Source organism: Lactuca saligna, chromosome 7 (assembly GCF_052625555.1).
Source record: "Lactuca saligna cultivar CGN05327 chromosome 7, ASM5262555v1, whole genome shotgun sequence".
In the NCBI taxonomy this organism is placed as follows: domain Eukaryota; kingdom Viridiplantae; phylum Streptophyta; class Magnoliopsida; order Asterales; family Asteraceae; genus Lactuca; species Lactuca saligna.
In genome coordinates this window covers 148,125,010-148,143,220 of record NC_136423.1, presented here as the reverse complement: position 1 = coordinate 148,143,220, position 18,211 = coordinate 148,125,010, and the positions used below count along the sequence as shown (strand labels likewise).

At 34.0% G+C, this 18,211-nt stretch overlaps 1 pseudogene across 1 annotated transcript; it reads right to left on the bottom strand.

Moving 5' to 3' along the window:
* Positions 1 to 9,747: 9,747 nt before the first annotated feature.
* Positions 9,748 to 10,670, bottom strand: LOC145004793 (protein RADIALIS-like 1 pseudogene; annotated as a pseudogene). The gene is made up of 2 exons (XR_013662443.1): positions 10,328 to 10,670; positions 9,748 to 9,928 (listed from the first exon to the last, which is right to left on the bottom strand). The product of XR_013662443.1 is annotated as a protein RADIALIS-like 1 pseudogene (transcript).
* Between the last annotated feature and the right edge of the window lie 7,541 nt (positions 10,671 to 18,211).

Below are 18,211 nucleotides of genomic sequence, written 5' to 3'. Positions count from 1 at the left end.
GTTGTTTCTTTGCGGGTTGCTGAGTTGGTTGTCCTTTCTTCTTATTTCCAAACTTTCTCTTGTTATCTCTTCCCTTTTTCTATTCAGGGACGGGAGTCATTATGCCTTTTTGTATTCCATGGTCAACGAGCCTTTGAGCGAGGCGCTTGGCACTGTCGAAAGTTGTTGGGTTGGTAGCAATTACATTCCCCTGAATCTGAGAAGATAAACCCCAGATGAAATGTTATACCTTCTTGCTCTCAAGAGTGATTATTCCAGGGCATAGAATTGTCAGGTCGTTAAATCTGGCGGTGTAAGCTTTGATGTTAATCCATAGTGAGATTCCAAAGTTCATGTTTAAGCTTATGTACCTCACCCCTTGGGAAGTACACTTCAAGCATTAAAATTTTAAGATCTTCCTAAGTCATGGAGTTCGCCACTGGTAGTGTTAGGGATTTAATAAGGCCATTCCACCATAAAAAGGCCCTATTAGAAAAAGCATATGCTGCAAATTTGACTTTACTCTCCTCTGGGCAGTCACAAATTTCAAATACTGATTTCATCTTTTCAAACCACCGTGTTAAAGAAATAACACCTCCGCTTCCATTGAAGAGCTTGGGCTTGTTGTCTGTAAAGTCTTTGTAAATGCACACTCATTGAGGTCCTTGGTTGTCCCCCTGGTTGGAACTGTCCATTCCATTCACACTCATGTTACCGTTGCTTTTGATTTGTGCCATAGCAGCAGTCACCGCAGCTGTTACCACCACTTGAACCATGGTTGAGTCCATTTTCGAGGGAGATGGCAGTGGTGGTGTCATCGTTGTATTGTTCTTGCACCTGTTATATCTTAGAGGCGACATTTTCTACCGTAAAGTGGAATGATGATAAGTATTCGATAAAAGTTATGGTTAAGACACTACTGTAATGGAACTCCTTGTTTGTGTCGAATCTAGTTGCTTTTTGAGAGTAACTTGTACTTTATAATTAAAATTTTATTATACCAAATAATAATGAAAAGAGAAGACATAGCTGATAACAACATCCAATAAAATGAAATACATATCTGATTCATTAAAGATAAGGCACTAGTACATAATTTTGGAAAACTGACCTCTAAAAAGGTCTATAGTACATCAAAGCTAAAAATTTGGCAGCATAACGACCCTCTGAATAGTGTAATCACTAAGACGTAGGGTCGGTCCTACATACAAGAAAAGGGGTAGCACCAATGCATCCCCATAAACCTAGTCTATATCAAATTGTGAGTTGGATGAATCCTACTCACGATGGGTAGTCCTCTGCGGTCCCTAAGATGAAGTAGGTGCCTTGTAGCTCAGCCAATCGACGCTCGACTGTGATCACTCTCTCCTCGAGAGCCACATGCCTCTCTTGATATTCCCTTACCTCTGCTCGAGCCGTCGTAAGGTCCTCAATGATTCTGTCCATGGGATAGTAGTCTCTCTCCAAATATAAAGTCCGCGTGTCTGTGACCTCTGCAACGACTCCCAAATCCAGAACACGGTTCACTGTTACCCTAGTATGGTCACCAAGGTCCATGATCCGATGTATCATGACTAGGAGGGCTCTGTTCGCCGGTCCTCTATGGCTGAGGTTATAGTAACCTCGCTGCATACCAAAAGGCAAGCGTTGGTACTGGTGGCAGCTCCACCTCTTTAGGTCTTCCGTCCAACGGGGTGTAGGTCCTTGGTAGCCATGTGGGTTTGTGGGAACCCTAGCTACATTAGGATGGTTGATAACCTCCAATTCCATGTTAGACTCATCTTCTGGTTCTTCTTGTTCCTATTCCTTTGGCTCCTCTTCCATGATCTCCTCGGGATCCTCCTCTATCCATCCTCCATTACCCGGATTGGGGAAGTAGGTATCTCCTGGGATGTAGAAACCTACCACTGTGTCTGTACAAGAATATAAGTACGATAAATACATGAAAGGTTTATAATGTGCTAAAATACTCATGTAGTATTTTAATTCTTTATGTTTGGCTCTTAGAGATTTTTGGTATAAGGTTGGTAAGTTTTAGATTTTTTTTCCACCTCGACCATTCTAAACACATGTTAGTCATATCTCAAATAAATATAGTTGATCAGCCTATATTTATCCCAGATATAATTACATAACTGTCTAGGCTTAATCGTGATGTCCAACACTTCTCAAAACTTTTTATTCGTTTCTTGATATGACACTATTCCTAATATGCATGCATGTAGGTATATTTTTATAGAATACTTATACTTTTAAAGTATACTTTTCATCAGAGTGTTTTAGCCTCATTGCATTTATAGTTGTATATCTTGTATGGTTTGATATACTAGTTTACCATAAACAATGCTCTGATACCAGTCTATCACATCCCCGAAATGGAGTGGCGGAAACGACCGGGGGCGGAGGACGTTATTGTACAATATCATGACAATTGAGTATAAATGAATCATAGCAACCCAAAACATCATACATTGAGATTATAAGTTTACATTGTTTACAAACGTTGTTTGTTCAAACGCAAGTAGAAATAACTAATAAGTAGAAAACATGATGCAACATCTCTTGCTCTCAAAATGGATTAGATACCTGTTTACTTGTTCCCTGAGAATACAAGTGATTTTGAAAAGTGTCAACAGTAAAGTTGGTGAGTTCATAAGCATTTTTGTATGAAAAGTATTTGTAACTGTTTCGCTTAAAATGGTTTTGTATACTTCCATAAAATTCGATATGCTTGAACGATGTTCTTCAGGCGTCATAATTGGTAGACATTTGTCACCCTAGACTTGCCAGTCTAATTGTAGCGAACAACTTAGGTGCGGGGTTGTCTCCCGTATAGATCTATACACAACTATCTCACTCTCCCTCAAGGAGACTCTTGTTATAATGCATGACTTAAATTGTACACTATGTAGGTACGGTGAAGAGAATGTCTCACAAGAGCATTAACGGATTTATGTGAACTATGACTCCTTTTTTCTTGTAAAATGAACTAATTATACCTTTGGATAATTATATAGTTTTTCCGAAATGAATGTGTGGTTTTGACTCCCATACTATACCGATTATAGTTTATATTGTATGTATTGTTTAGACCATTTGTATAATCTTTTATCCAAATGTTAAGCTGTAATGTTGTCTAGTGTTAATATATGTTACCAAAACATAATATATTTGGGTTATAACCCACCAAAACAGTAAATAGCTGAAAATATAACCATTTTTGCTAGAAAATTACTTTTAGTAAAATTTACCAAAAACCTTGTAGTTTTGCAACTCATATTTTTCTATTGATATTTGTATCACATAATGAGTTATGTTTTTGTTAACTTTCCATATCAAACTTCATATATCACGATTTTTGTGTAAAAATTGGTGATATCTACATCTTATACAAATATTATTTCATATTCAAATAATAATAGCGAAACATGCAAATATCCATAAGAAAAACTACTTTTGACTTCTCTCTCTCTCTCTCTCTCTCTCTCTCTCTCTCTCTCTCCCCCCCTCTAAAAGCTTGAAAATTTTAAGAAACTAGGGGTATGAAGGTCACCTTGAGTTGGTTTTTGTGTATAGCTTGGAGTGATATGAAGAAGATTGCGAGCCTAAGTTCTTGTATGGAGTTGATAAGCTTCATTGGAGATGTGTTTATCCTAAAAGTTTAACACATATTAATGTGTGTAAAGATGATGAAATTAACTTAAAACTACATAGAAACACTTGAGGTTCATGAAAATACTTACCAAAAACCCTAGGAGCATCTTGAAGTTGATGGACTTGAAGGAATTTGAATTTGTTCTAGAGAGAAGAAGGAGTTGAAGTAGGAAGGAAATGGCAATAGTGGGAAAAACCCACTCTCGACCGAGAGTTAAATGGGAGAGGAGAAGAGATGGTGTATGGATGTTTAGAGGTTAGTTGCTTGCCTTACATGGTTGTTTGATGGATAAAGGGATGTAAAGCTTGGAGGTGTCATATCACGAAGTCAAATTCTCGATCCCCTCACCTTAAACCAAGATCCCTAAAATCGAGGCTAAGGTTTTTGGTCCTTAAGGCCACCGAGAACTAGGGAGTCTTCGGTCCATGGGTGACCGAGAACACCCTTCGCATAGGGTTTTCGTTCAGAGGGCATGAGTTTTCGGTTGTGAGTTTCTTGGCCCAAACTTGAGTGTTTCTTATACAATTTGAGGTTTTTAACTTATTTATCCAAACTTAAACATCATTCATGCAAAAATTGAATTTATAGAAATTTTGATCTTTCTCATTAAATTTTCCAATGTTTATTTCAACAAGATTGTAATGTAGATGCATCTCACTTGATCAAAATTTCGTGGTTGTCACAGTTTTTTTTTTTTTTTTTGTTTTTAATATTTAAATTTATTTTTATAAAAAAAACTAATTATACCAAAATTTTTGTTCTCTATTAGTTAGCATCAACATCGATTAAAAGAAGAAAAACATCGATCAGTTCAGATTCACAATGTGAATCTAAATTGTAAAATATTTCAGTTGTAACATTCACAATGTGAATCTGATTTACTATAAGCAATGTTGTAAAAATCGTTCGGCGGTAGCTCGATGGTCGACTGGCGATAAGCGAGTAATCGGACTAGGCGGAGATTAATTGGGGACCCTTAATTATTAATAAAATTATTTAAAAAATTAATATTCCCTAAAAAACTAAGTATTTGAAAATTTAAAAATTTAAAAATTTAAAATTTTAAAATTTTAAAATTTTGAAAATTTTAGTTAAATATTTTAAAATTTAAAAGCTTAAAAATTTGAAATTTTAACATTTTGGTGTAATACTTGAAAATTAAAAATTTATGATTATTAAAAAAAATTCCCTCTGATGAGCGCCGAGACTGCCAAGGGCCGCCAAAGACCGCCAAGGCTGACTTTGACCAATTTCCGCCAAACACCCTAATTGTGATCGGTTTAAGGCCGCCAAACGATTAATCGTCGAATAATCAGCCGCCAAGGCCGATTTCTGCAACACTGACTATAATTCACATTATGAATCTATACTGAAATCTCTTGTTTTAAAATTATTTATTTTTTTTAATTTTTAAATCAATATGATTCAATGTTTAAAGAGTATAAAAATATGAATTTTGATATATTTATTAAAATTTTTCGATAAAAAATAGGCATTACCTATTAAAAAACAAAGAAATGAATTGAGTTTAAAAAAAAAATCATTTTCTGTATATCAATATGAATTTCTATGGAAAGATGACGAAAAATCATGAACAATCGTATATTCGTTTTTTTTTTTCGATAAAAAACATGACCTAAAAAAATTAAACGAAAAAAGGAAGTGTGTTTTGTTATAATCTGATGTACGTGCGTCTACTGTAAAAGTCTATAACCCTTCTTTTTACTATTGATCGCTTTAAATTTCGACGTTTTAGAATGATTCCTTAGTTCCTTAATTAATAATAGTTATCTATTGAACTTTTCCACACACACACATAGACACACACACACACACACACACACACATATATATATATATATATATATGTGTGTGTGTGTGTGTGTGTTTGCGAACGTATGTAGATATTGTTATTATTTGAGAATGTTTAAGAGAATATATTATTTGGTAATATGAATACGTTCAACCTCATATAATTTTTTCACATTATCATGCATTGTCACTAATTCATTTTTTTAACAGTAAGACTATATAAAGAACTACCAAGTAGGTAGAAAGAAACAGTTACAACCGGCGGAAGACCACATGGCCTAATTTGCCTGCCCATGCCTTATCCTTTTCCCTCTTACAGTTCCCCAAAGAAAGGAAATAAATTTAACCTCAAAAACTAATTGAGCAATACATTTTATCTTGCCACTAAAAATGTAATAATTCCTATAAGACTAATAAACACACATGAATGCGCAGATAATCACCTCGATTCTAGTAACCTCCTTCAAAGTTCTACTAGGCCTTGTAGCACTCTTGATGAGACTATCTACTGAATCTATAGTTGCAAGTATCGGAATCCCACCACACCAATCAGATAAGTACGCCAATAACACTATAGTAGTAGAGCATTCCAAAAAAAAAGATACTCCTCTAGCATGTTCGCAATATTGCACCACGAACACAACTTAGAAGGAATATAAACACCTCTATGATCAAGGTTAACCCTGGTTGGCAGCCTTCCGAGACGTTCCTTCTAGATAAAGAGGTTAACTTTTTGCAGAACCACCTTGGACCAAATCGTGGGCAGCGATGCTGCATCCAACAAGAAACAAATAATAACATTTCTTCTAGATCAAACTGAGTAATCATACCTATCTTCAAACTCCCAAAACCATCTATTAAACCTTGGAATATCAACATTAGAGCAATAAAATAAGAGGCTTGAGAGGTCGAGATTAAAATCAACCAACTCATAATTTATTCTACAAAATTAGCCCCAAATCGTGTTTCTAATGCAAACAAGAAGAGTGGAACCAAGGCCCCCATCACGACCATAATTTTCACTAATTATCATTTATTCGTGTTCACACACATCGTTATTCATTCATTATCATTCTTACAAAATATGATTATGAAGAACATATTCTGACAACATTATGACATGATGGGAATTATAAAAAAAACTACGCTTATAGACGATTTAATTAGTGAGAATACATTATAATGTCAATATTTTTGTGAGTTTGAACATATTCATTTTAATAAATAACTTATTTCTTAGTCATTCTTAAATAATAGCATTGTCAATAGATGTCCGCACAATAGATGTTCATCTACATATGATCCTAACTCTTCTTTATGTGTGTGTGTGTTTGTGTGTGTGTGTGTGTATTGTAACGTCCCGAAAATCCAAGGTAAAATTTTCATTTTTAAAACAATAAGTCATACAAACGAGTTGTTCCAAAACCAATCAAAGTGAATATATTATTTAAACATCAGAGTAATATCATTAATTGTGAATGCGGAAAACTCTTGGAAACTGTGCCATCATGCCAGGCCCTTGTCCTTAGTACTGGACGTACATGAAACATAAACTGAAAAACGTAAGCATAAAGCTTAGTGAGTTTCCCAAACTACCACATACCATAACATACAAGTGTCATAGGCTACCCCCATGGTCTATCCTTGCAATGACTAGCGCCAAATCTCGGTCTTACATATAAGTGTCATGGGCTACCCCCATGGTATTTCCTTGCAATGCCAAGGGCTAAATCCCAGTCTTATATACAAGTTCCATGTGCTACCCCCATGGTCTTTCATACAATTGCCAGGGGCCAGATCTTGGTTTTCATGTAATTGTCATAGAGACAACTAGTATTCCACATAACAAAGTAATGAGCTGGCATTGGTGCCCTCAACCCATTGATATAGTTAGAAAACTCACCTCATAGTCTGAAAGAATAGTTGCATCGATCATTTCTCTAAAAGTTATCTCTATCGGTCACCTATACAATTAACAGGAACCCAAATCTCAAACTATAAATCAAATTACCCAAAATGCCCGTAAGTCAAACTTGGTCAAAGTCAACAGTCAAGGTCCAAAAAGTCAATATTCCTTCCCAGCAGAGTACACCCTGCATACAAAGAGAGTATGCCCAACATACTCTGATGTTGAACAAAAGCAAAGCACTGACCGCGTACGTGCAACGTACCACCAGGTACGCCTAACATACATAGCCCAGCCCCATAACTCCATTAAGAGCTTATTTCATTAAGCTCTTATGTCCAAAACTCATATCCAAGCCCAAAATGATGTCCTAAGTAATAATTTTCCAACTTTATGACTTTGCATGGCTATAAAGTATTTAATGTCCAAAACCTTAAATTCTTAACCTAATAAGACATTATAAATCTTGTATGGAAGGGATAGAAGGGCCAAGATCACATTTTTATGGTTCATAATGGATAAAGTTTCCAACTTTATCCATCAGAATGGTCCTAACAAACAAGATCTATTATTTAAGTCTCAAAGAGACCCAAAAGTGCATCTTTTCCACTTAATCCACTAAGTACAAGTCTCTAACCTTCATATCTAAAACCAAACGATAAAGTTTCCAACTTTATCCATAACAAGGTCACAAACTTTATCCATAACAAGGTCACAAACTTTCAAGATCTAAACTTTATGCACTTAAAGTGACCAAAAGCTCATAACACCCAAAACTAGCTAGATTTAACAATGTCATCATCAAGATTCAAACATTATACCTCTAGAAGAAAGATCAAGTTGAACAAAGTTTGGATCTACAAGCTCTAATGCAACCAACACTTCTTCAATGAGTTCCTTCTTCTCCAAGGTGCACTAAGAACACTCCAAAGCACTTAAGAACACATTCTTTTTGCTCAAAAGGATCAATCTAGGGTTAGGGTTACAAGAGAGGGTGTTGGAGAGGTAGCGGCTGAGAATTGAATGAGTTTGGGGAAGTTAAGGAGCTTAAATAGGGATCAAACCACGAAAATAGGGTTTGAGCATTGATCGCATATGCCCTGTGTACTCAAAATACGCCAAACGTATACGACTCAACCCCAAAACTGCCCTTCAAACAAGCATAACTTCTTCATTCCAACTCCATTTTCGACAATCTTTATTTTCACAAAAAAAAAGTATTTAAGATCTCTACAATATTATCTAAATATCTTGGCTAACAAAATTCTCGAACACAAATCCATATTTCATACAAGAACACGACCTATGATTTTTCATGTTTTACCCATTGACTTCAAAACACAATTCAAAGGTTTAGATCACATAACCATCATTACCTCCTTCCAAAAGGTTTAAATATTGTCTCCTTAAGACCCAAAGCCTTTACACAATTGAGTTTTGGCCCATGGTCCTGAATCACAGAATGATCCCGAACAGGATGTTACGTGTATGTGTGTGTGTGTGTGTGTGTGTGTGTGTATATATATATATATATATATATATATATATATATATATATATATATATATATATATATATATATATATGTTACACATGATATTATTAGATTTGAAATCTCTCATTAGTTAGGCAAGTTTCCTTATACACATTTAGAACTCATGTATGAATATTGTGGCAAGTTAACGAGAAAAGCAATGGTTTTAGTTCTAAAAATTAAGGGTGTGTATGAGATGATTTGATTTGGTTTTTAGCTTAAAACGAACCATAACCGTTATAAGTGGTTAATGTATTTTGGTAGCAAGTGAGTATTTGTTAGTATTGGTTTTTGTTAACGGTTTTTGTTGGTTGATTCTTATGGTTAATGATTAGTATTAATTCATCATAATGGTCGAAAATAAGATTAAAATAAGAATACTTTGTTATAAACACTAACAAACATAAAGTACATTGTTATAATAATGTGACCGATTCAATATTTATAACCTTATTAATATGATAGAAGATTAGGTATCCCATATAAAACCAAATAATTACCCATTAAATTTTCAATTTCAAATATAATTATATACCATATATTTAATATTAATTTTATAAAACATTTATTAATATTATTGGTTCGGTTCGGTTTTGGTTAATCAAAAATAGAAACCACACCACCTTTTTTAGTAATGCTTCGGTTAAAATAATTCGGTTATTTCGATAAATTTAATTTTGGTTTTCGGTTAAAATGCTAGCTCCTACTACATATTATCACTTTATCAATTTCTTATATATTTTCATATACTTTACGTAATATTCGGCAGATTGAATCGCTATCCAACTCATATAATAAAGACACATTAGATTAGTTCATTTGCAATACAGAAATTGCTACCGAATTTTGCTAATGGACAGATTGAAGAAATCAGAAAGCACATTTTGCCTGTTATCTCATTTGAATAACGACGTGCGTTTTATACCATACAATGAAGAACAAAAGAGATTTGCCAGCCGATAGCAGAAATAAGATTACATTAAGGAACCACTTATATATTTCCATATCCATGCTTTGCTTCCATGGAGCGTTGATTCCTATCCTGCATCATAGTCAAAGAGGTTCGTTAATGTGGAGGAAGATTATTGATCACCATTTAGTAGATATCACATTCTTTCATGCATGAGCTTGTTGCAATGTATGTAGAGAAACCTCCTATGGCTTCGACATCAAATTTGTTAAAGCTGAAGGTGTAAAAACACATATTTTAAGATTTTCAACAATGTCGTTTTGAGGTTTTTCCCAAACAGATGCCTCCGCATAAGTAGCTAAGATTCTGATCAACTTAGATTCTTCACTACATATGAGTGTTTTTTCTTACAAGTTACAACATGATATTACTTTTCTGCATATACTCTTACGAATTTGGCGTAGATGCAGCATTTTGTTATGACAAATTGAAAACTGTGACATCTAAATGTATATAAGATCATAATGTTACCTTCATTAGTTACGCCCCTTTATGACTAGTTCTGTAATTAGGGTAAGGAACTCGACCACTCTCGATGTTGTTAACATCTTCCACAAGGAGTTGATAATGCCTCTCCACTTCCTCCGCCGTTTTCCCAGGAACAGCCTTGGCGACATTGTGCCATCGGTCTGGAGTATCCTTGTCGAACACAGCAAGAGCTTTTTCAAAGGCCTTGTTCTGCTTGGTAGTCCATGAACCTGACCCACGTGAAGACATTGAGCTAGATGCCATGAAAACACTCAAAGACTGAGCTTTAGAACACACTCTTCTATGTCTAGGCTTAAGAACTGAATGCTGATATGTGTTATTAGGTGGCAAGTTTGTTCTTTTATAGGCTCCAGGAACAATGGGGTGAGGTGGAGTCCTGCTAGTTGGCCCATAAAGCTGGCCAAACGAGAAGAATTTTTTTGGATGATTCGTCTCCTTAAGCACCACAAAATTAGCGGGACAAAAACTATATCTAATGCATGGTGGAAGAATCAGCATCTCCAAGAACGCATTATGCATACTATTTACTATTTACAAGTATGTTTAATATCTCAATGACGTTTTATCATATATGATTTATTTATTATTGGGTTTCGTATAATAATTATCTAATCTTTACGTTAGGTATTGTCCAATAATTCAGTACTTTAGACTATATATAACATACCCAGTTAAAATAACCAACTAGGTTTCAGAAAAGTGTCTTCTTATGATGTAATAGGTGATCCTTTTCTCAGACATGAAATTTCCAAATGCAGATAAGTAATCATACAGTTTACTTGTACACCATGCATTCAAATTTGAACATTGGCTGGATTGCCAAATCAAGTGATGAAACAAAAGCATTCACGAGGGTGTAAATAACCAATCTTTTACCAGTTCAAGAGTTCACGAGAAAAGAAAAAACCTTTGGGTTCTTCAGAAACCGGAGGGTTATCTTCGAGATGTACTTTGTCCTGAACAAAAATCCAATCTTGTAGCTGGCTACCTATTGTTGTTCGTACGTGATCTTGTTATCCCCATTCTACGTTACAATGCCAACACGTGTTACCTACTACTCTCTCGATTTCTTCCCTAACTTATAAAATTTTCTGTCATTAAATAAAAGTATTGTCTTTTTGGTTCTTTATATGTTATTCATTGTCTTTGTGTACGATATGTGGTGTAGACCTCTAGGGAGAGGAAAACAGAAATGAGAAATCTTTTTTCCTTGAACAACCCACCCACACACACATAGATACATCGTTCTTCCATTGGGGATTAATTTGATTAAAGTTGTGGGATTAAAAGATGAAGGTAACTCTATCAACTTGGAAGGGAGATAAGAATATTATATCTTCCTACATCACTTTGATGTCTACTGTTCAAAATATTCTGGATTATGTTTGACTCAAGCAATACTCATAGACAGTAATGCCATTAACCACTTGATAATCTACTTAACTAACTAGTGTTAAGATGAAATCAGAGAATTTTGGAGTGCTTTCATGGGAACCATATTCAGTGGCAGAACATGTAGTATCTGCTTTGAATCATCATAAAGTCGATTAGCTTTCTTTCTTTTGAGGTTCATTGTGCAACACAGATGTTTGAACAATTTGCATGGCCTACAGTAGATCAGTTACATAAGCCACGTAGACTCATAAACCAAGTTGCATAGGTACATAAAACAAGTGGCACAGGCCCATAGTTGATGAAGCTTGCTATAAAAATCTTGACAACCTGCCATTTCGAAACATTTATAGGATCTTTAGTTCCATTTAAAATCAACGGGGTTCATTTCAGTTGATTATATGTTAAACCCATTTCAAGAAGTTATATCCTATAGTTGAAAATAATCAACTTTAAAAGGACCTAGCTAGTTTCTTTAGTGATTAATCTTATGTGCAAATGTCGACCAGCTATGGATTATTAGCTTACTATACATTACGAAACCAAAAGGTTGTGGAACATGGGAAAGGACTCGAAAGCTATATTGGGACCCCAAACAAGTTGTTGAAATTGCTTTCGTCGAATATCACATAATGGGGCTGTGGTGATCAGGATACCAAAAATAGGTAATGATTTGGAATCAAATAGCTAGGATTACATGTCTTGAAATATCTTTTAAGCAAGCGAGACTTTGGTGTTGAGCTAAATGGGCGAATGAGAATTCTTTACGGAAAATATTCAATGTGGAATCAAATGCTTTTTATTGCCGTTTACTGTACATGCTTAGTAGAGGGACAATATTCTCATGAATATATATCAGTTTTATTGAAATTAAACCTGGGTGATTTATCCTTTGCTGTACCTGATGTTGACAAAACCATAAATGTGATGCTATGCGCTTTTTTTTTTCTTTTTTTTTTTTTTTTTTTTTTTTTTTTTTTTTTTTTTTTGTGGTTCAAAACATTTTTTATGATAAGATAAGTTTTGGAGATTAATTAAATTCTTTGCCTTCTCATTGATCATCATCATCACCACCATCACACTCACCATCCCATATGAATAGGATATGGGGAGGTAGATGTGGGCTATTTTGCATCAACATGAGGGTAGACAATTGAATCACTAGATGATCTCCAACATATATAGCAAGGTGAGGCTAAACTTATGCAAGCTGTTATCATATACGTGGGCTAAACAAACGTGGAAAGGGGATATAGGCAAAGGAGCACACACACGACCACAAATATATTAACAAATAATGTCCGAATGACACACGCCTAACAAATGTATCAACAATTCTGAAAATGTCAGTCATTAAAGGAATGACAGACAAATGCATGCACCACATGTCGGAGTCGACTGCATGTGCTACCCAGCGGCGTTGGCTGCCGCCATGCATCTCTTGTTGGATTAAGTATCTAAGCTCATAACTATAATTTGTATAAACTTGAATTGATAGTAGCAATGTACTTTTGGGTTGCCTTCAAACCTGACAATAGAGTAGGATGACTGTTAGAGAGAATAATGATTTATTAATTTATTACTTGGTTGACAAATTAATATGAAAAAAATAAATGATTTAATTAATATATTATGTGAATAATATTTTAATTAGTAATCATATAGTTTAATTAATATTTAATCAGAAATTCACTTGGAGTTAATTTAGGGATTAAAGGAATTAGTTGAAACTACAGGGACCAAAGGTGACAATGTTTAATAGTTGATCATTGAGCATTCTAGAACCTCCCTTAGAGGGGGGAACTAAATCTAGATTCTTCTAGGATTTCCTTGGGCTCTAAGGGTACCTTGGAAGCCTTAGTGAGAAAGTTAAAGGATTAGGTTTATCTAAGATACATCTGTCTTATCCTAAACGTTTTTTATCACCTAAATAAACCCATATAGGGTTGGATTTCGTCCCATGCACTCCAAGAAAGTCTTAGAGCCGAATTTTCTAAATCCTTTCTCTCTCTCTCTCTCTATCTCTCTCTGTAGTAATCCTTGGTTGCTAGGTTTATTTGTGAGTCATTAGAGGCGTGACACTTATGGCGCTTGCTACCAAAGGTCTTTCAAGCAATGTTTTTAGATTGTTATCACAATATAACAATCAAGATATGTATTTTAATCCTTATTGTGTGAATTTCATTATAATACATAGAACCTAGGGTTTCTTCTTTTGTGTTCAAGTTGCATGTTTAAATATAGAAAACCTAGATCCAATTTAATTAGGGTTACATGCACACATAAAATTGTATGTTTTGCTCAAAACTCATCAGTGGTATCAGAGTCTAGGAATTGTTTTCTATTGTATTTGATGCAATTGGTTGAACTTGAAAAAATTAAGGTTTTTGGCAACTAAACCCTTGGCCTTGCAATTTTCGTAAATTAGGTTTTATAACCCTAGTTTTTCAATTTTATGGTTAGGGTTTAACCCTTTCCTTTGGCCTCAAATTTCGAAAAGTAAGGGTTTCCTAACCCTTAGAATTTTTGAAAATAAGGCAAGGGATGAAGCCCTTGCCTTCCTCCGCCAATCTAGTGATTTCGAATATTTAAGGATAATGATAGGGTTCATATTTTTAGGAATTATCTTTTTAATTGTTTAACTAAGATAATTTTATACCTTCCTTTTTCGAAAATTAGGGGGTTGGGATTAGATTAAATTATCTTGATTAATTTAATAGATAATCCTTAATTGATTTAATTAATAGATAATTATTAAAACAATTATTTTAATTTAATTTTTAAATTTAAATTAAATAGTTTAATTTTCGAAATTTAAAATTAAAATTAAAACCCTAGTATTTTTGAATAGTTTGAAAACACACCCTCATGGATTTTATTAATAAATTAATTAAGTGTTTAATTAAAAGACAATTGATAAATCCATAGATAGGTTTAAATCTAATTAAATTAAAAGCTTAATTTGTTAAAGGATTAAACATTAGTATTTTAAAAGTTTAAAATACACCCTATACTATATAAGATTATATATATATATATATATATATATATATATATATATATATATATATATATATATATATATATATATATATATATAAAAGAAAAAGTCAATCTTACCGTTAGTAGGCCTCATTCACGAAGCTGGTCTATAAGGGGTGTTTAAGGAAGCGACATGTAAAATGACCATCATAATTGGGTATCCACTCTTACCCACCGCACTCTTGATTAGTGGAGGGTCGTTAGCTGAACGGGTATGATAGGACACTAAATCCTCATTAATAGTATAATAAATTATAAAGTAACTAAACCTTTTATAATTCCCAATCTTAGTTACTTTAGGAAAATATGAATTTGATGCTAACCCATGAAATTGAATATTACACCTTATTGGTTGTTACTGGAGCATGTGTGGTTAACCGACACATTGATTAGGTGATAAATGACTTCAAGAGTACCAAGCTAGTTTGCATGGTTACTCACACCTTGTTTGTGGTCTTAGGTATCCCAGTCACAAACGTAAAGGGCATAATCGAGATTAAACATGACATTGAAAAGTTCAATGAATCTCAAAAGATCTAGGAGTTTCATTTAAAAACCTAATTCGTTTAAAATTTCATTTTTGTGGTGGAATTGGTAAATCGTCATTTACCAACCGAAAAATAATTTACAATTGGATTACGGCACCACTCTTCCGAATTGTTAACTATTGTGTTGGGTCCTAACCTTGATATTTCATTTGGGTGTTATATTAAGGATTAAATCAACAAACTTGAATTTCTCCCTTGTAGATGTCTGGAAATGACAACTATGGTATTCCTTATCCTTTTGGAAAAATCTTTTCTCATGAAGATGATATTCCAAATGACGATCGAGGTGAAAGATCAATCCCTTCTTCGTGCTTTGGTAAAACTTCTTGTCCTCCACCTCCTCTAATAATTCTCCCTGACCCACGTGTTCGTCGACTTGAAAAGTTAAAGGTCACACAAGCCCTATTAGCAAGCAAACACCAAGATGGAAAACATGTATGTGCTCACGTCTTGGAGATGAAGTCACACATTGACAAATTAGGAATGTTGGCTGTCGTTTTCTCTAGGAAACTGGCTGTTGACTTGGTTCTTCAGTCACGTCATAAGTCATATAGTGAGTTCATAAAAAGACTATTATATGACAGACCATGACGTGACCCTTAGTGATCTGACATATTTGCTAATCACCGTTGAATCAACAATGATTTAGCACACTAGTAAAGCAAATTTGAATGGAAGATCTACCTCCCAAAATTCCATGGATATTGACAATAACGACATTGGAAGTCCAAAAAAGTTTTCCCGTCCTAATGGAAAGGGATCGGCCAAGGTCAAACCGTTCTACCTGAAGGATTGCAAGGATGGTAATGTCAAAATGAATGACTCTACTTCAAATAAGTCTACTATCTAACTCTATTAATTTCCTATTTATAGATTCTTAATACATGATGTGATAAGATTTCATTTTGATGTTTTGCAGGATCGAAGAAAAAAAAGGAAGCTTAAAGAAAGAATAAACTGAGTCTGATCGCGAAGAGATGGATTTCGATCGCATGGTTCGATGATCAGAATTTTGAGTTGCTGCTTAGGAGTTATGATAGATTGCTTAGGAATATTTAGAAACATAGTTTTCATATGAATTTGCATTGTAAGGATAAGTTTTCTACATTTTATAAATAAATATTTTTTTTGATTTTGTCTTATTTTATGTTTCCTTGAAATGACATTTGTGAAAATTGGTGTTTATATATTGTTAGCAATGTTGTAATGGATTTGATTCTTAGTTATATCATTTGTGGTATTGTCAAAAAATATTGAATAAGGAAATATTCTCATCACCAAAGTTTCAGTTGGACAAGAAACTTGGAATCATGTGACTTGTATTGTGTGATGAATGAGAACATTCATCTTTGGGAAATTAAGACTAATTCCTTGTTCATAAGTAGATGTGAGTCAAGTGAAGGACCGAAGGATCTAGTACACATTGATGTGCACTGGTTAGGCCACCACAAAGAATGATAAAGACTATTCGTCATAATTTACTAAAAGTTTAGTAAATATGGTTATGCTTATATGATTAAGTATAATTCTGACACTTTGGAAAAGTTTTAATGTATAGCAAAAAGAATAAGAATAATCAATTAGGCAGAAAGATAAAAGTTTCTCTAGACTGAAAGGAAAGGAGAAGTACTTTAGTATCGTGTTTTATGATCATCCTATGATTATGGAATCATATCATAATTGTTCCTCTAAGGACATCTTAGTGCATTCACATGACTAAGAAGAGGTATTGAGAATTGTTGAAATGGTTAAATCAAAATGATGAGTCATACTTCGTTCCAAAATCGAGTTTCAGAGTTATACTCTAGGTTGTAACTTGAGTAACATATTTTAAGTAGGTTTACAACACCTCATGAAATGTGGAGTAGAAATGTTCCTTACTCTTGCACATTTGAAATTAGTAAGTTGTGATGTTTTGGATAATACAAAGACCAACTAAGACCAATTCTATGAAGTGTTTTTCTTAATAAGAATCCACACTAACTCTTGAATGTTTGTTTGTCGAGAAATGTTCCTTGACAGAGAATAGTATATGTCAGGAGTTCAGTGTAAGTTTTAATGATCTTGAATAGTTTCAAGAACTAATCAAGAATAAACTTATTGTTTATCACCAGCACACAACTTGAGGTTTGTAACATATTGTGTTAACATATTCTTGTTTCTATGTCATTCCATTTAAGTTAACTATGCATGTGAGTTCTATGAGTTCTCATTTGATTGCATAAGACAAAGCACCTTGATCAATGAAAGTACATTGATCAGTGTGGGTGACTTGCTCAATAACTTAGAAGCAATGGTAGGCCCCTGTTTTGTCGGATGGCAAGAAATTCAGATTAAGCGAGTTCAGTCCATAAAATTTTAAATTTGTCATAAACCTTGTCTTTATGATAGTGGTTGGAAGTGATGAATTCACATAGATAGGAACACATACACCATAAAATATAATAGGTAAGAGGTTTCTCTCTACTTCATGAAAATGATGTGAGGAAACACTTTCACAAGTAGATATTAAAGGATTGGAGTAAGTAGCTGTGGTAATTACGTTCTCAAATTTGAGTATGATTACGACATCCTTTTTCATAGTTTGAATTATGAGAAATGACAAATAGTCTGAACATTTGGGACTTATCACTATAAATTCTAACAAGGTTTAGACGCACACATAAGCTATCTATTGAAGGGTGTATAAGCTTTAGAAATCTAGGAAAAGACTTATCAAAGCAACACGTATCAGAAATCTGAGCATTGGTAAGAAAGTCAATAGGTATTGATTTCTAGAAGTCCAGTTGATTTCTGAGTACATGTCAAAGATAATGGGAGCATAATCGTTATGCTGGTAAGAACATAATTTTTATGTTGGTGGGAGTGTGATTATTATGTTAAG